Below are 2,886 nucleotides of genomic sequence, written 5' to 3'. Positions count from 1 at the left end.
AAACTCTAACTGCAGGGAAACCTCTCAGACAGGTCCTAAGTGTCTTAATCTCTCAGTAGGCCTTCTCCTCTAAAGGCTTAGGTGGCTGATAATATGTTTGAGCTGCTGATCCTTTCTTTGATCACGCCTTATAGGATTATTCTGTAATGAGATGGTGCTGAGGAAGTGAGGCTGTGATTTGGTTGTCATGTCTTGCTTAGGCCAACTCCATCCTTTCCATTTTCTTCCTTCTTCTTTTGCTCCCTTCAGTGGCATAGAAACCCTTCAGTGGCATTCTCACCAAAGCACATAACTTCTGATACCTCCAGCTCTCACCAAACTGTAGAAGAGTCAGAGGAATCCTCAAACAGGAAATAGGGTTTATCAGTTCCTTGCACACCCAGGGCACTTTACCCTTATTATCATCTTATTTCAAAACCCTGACACCTGATCCTTATGGCAATGTGGGGATAGTCAGGGTTAAGTGTTACTACTTCCAATTTACAGAAGAGGAAAATAAGGTTCAGAGAGAGAGAGAGAGAGGGAGGGAGCACTTCAGGACAGCAGATCCATCCCAAGACCAGTACTCTCATTTCCTTACCACACCAGGACCCTCTGACCACCCAGGTCTTTGGAACAGCAGATGGTCAGTAATATTTCTTATTCTTCCAGACAAGGCTCTGATGGTTTTCTTCTAGGCTGTCTTCACACATGACCTAGCTGAAAAAGATCTCTTGTCGGAACCTGTGTGGCACCCCTCCAGGTATTCCTATGCTTTCATCATTTTCTACCTTGTATATAATGATCTATGTATAGTTTTATCTTCTTTCTGAGAATTTAAGCTCCCTTGTTTCCTCAGCGCATAGATAGCAGAGTGTTTGATCTATGCTGAGTGTTCAGGGAATGTTTACTAAGAGTGTGAACTAGTAAATAAGTGCTTAATTTTTTTCTTTTTTAAAGGCGTGGCAGGAGGCGACCACTCCTGTAAGGTATATTCCAAGGGACCAAAATTGTCTCCTCAGTACCTAGAGGACTGTTAAGTGGAAGAAGTGTTGAACTTGTTCTTGCCACCCTAAAAGGCAGAAATAAGCCCAGTGGGTAGACATTTCAGAGGACCATGTTTCAGCTTAATGTAGGATTTCCTGTAACCAAAGCTCTTAAAAGGTGGTGGATCTGCCTTGAAGGTAGTTAACATGTGTAATTGAAGACATGACAGCAGATTTGGGGTGATGATGAGTGCAGAGGACATTCTAGCATCTTAGGAGGGGTTAGGCTTCTAGGTTCAAGAGATCTTCAGTGTGGTTGGTCGTGGAATGCTCTAGAGAGAAAAACTTGTACTCAAAAGGTAAATCTTACTCAATTGATACCCACATAGATGGTGGTTACAATGACTAAGAATGTGGGCTTCTGCGTCTAAATCCTGGCTTTGCTACTTGCTAATGTGTGACCTTGGCAAAGCTACTTAATATCTCTGAACCTTGGTTTCCTGATCTGTAAAATGGTGATGGTAACAATACCCACCTCATTGGGAGACTGTGTAGTCATGCACACAAAACAGAAACATATCCTGGCACAGAGAATGCGCTGGATTATTATTATAATTGCTATTACCACCACTCTTCCCCTTCCACCATGATGCTTAGCCTGTGAGTGTGATCTGCGCTTCCTGAGGGCTGTGTCCATCCTTCCTCTTGGTAACATCTCAGAGGCCCAGGCAGGGCTCTCAGAGACCCTGGAGTGTTTGCCTTTGAGCAGTTAGCTGACAGCTGCCTTTGAGATTGGAGATATGAGCCTTTGAGGCCTCCAGCCACTTTCCAAAGCCAACAGTGCAAGATAAAAACACAATATCATTTCTCTACTCTCCTGGGATCCTGGTTGCTGCCGCTCATTAAAGGCAGTTTTCTTCTGATTTTCAGAAGCAAGCGGTCGTTTTTTGTTTTAAAACTTCATGTCTAACATTGGGTTCTCAAAAGGCTGTTGGCAGTTTCTTCAGTTTCCCCCCAAATCCCTGACCTGAATTTCCAGTGCTTGGGTTATTAGTGCATCAACAAAACATGTACTCTGGGATCAGAAAATCCGTTCTTGTCTTTTGGCCATTTAGGGCAAGAGGAGATCTCCAGTTTCCAGCCAATCCTTTGGTTGAGAGCAAGGTTGCTCCCAGACTCATTCTATGTCCTGAGAGATTTGAGATTTAATAATTTAGTTGCTAAGTCATGTCCAACTCTTTTCAATCCCATGGACTGTAGCCTGCCAGGTTCCTCTGTCTATGGGATTCTCCAGGCAAGAATACTGAAATCGGTTGCCATTTCCTTCTCCAGGGCATCTTCCCGACTCAGGGATCGAACCTGGGTCTCCTGCATTATAGGCAGATTCTTTACTGTCTAAGCCACCAGGGAAGCCCTCTTGAGATTTAACAAGTGTGGAAAAAATTGACTCAAAGACTCTCATATAATTTTTCTTTCATATAAGCTCCTTGATAAGAAATGATTACATACATAGGTGCTTAGTAAATGTTTTATCTACATGATATCTTCATTTTAAAGGAGAGGAATGAAGTAGTGTTTTAGTTTCTGTTTTAAATATACAGGAAAAAGGTCATAGTAGCTCAGCCCCTGCAGCTAGTAAGGGATAGAGTTGAGACTCTAAGTCTGACCCCCAAAACTTGGATCATTTAAGGTGAATCATGCTGTCTTCTATTAGGAGGGCTATAAGGGAGGATTTATTATTTATATTATTATTTATTATTTATATAATGAATTTAACAAATGAACAGAACACAGTTGTAGAAACCCCAGACTCATATGATGACCCATCCGTACAATGGGCTAATGTGTACATCTTCATGTTTATCACTCAGGCCAACCCAAGACATCGAAGTTCTTATCCTTGGTTTATAAGTAGGAACAA

Source organism: Oryx dammah, unplaced genomic scaffold (genome assembly GCF_014754425.2).
Source record: "Oryx dammah isolate SB20612 unplaced genomic scaffold, SCBI_Odam_1.1 HiC_scaffold_5, whole genome shotgun sequence".
Classification (NCBI taxonomy): domain Eukaryota; kingdom Metazoa; phylum Chordata; class Mammalia; order Artiodactyla; family Bovidae; genus Oryx; species Oryx dammah.
The sequence above is the reverse complement of the archived record's forward strand: the minus strand, read 5'-3'. Positions refer to the sequence as shown.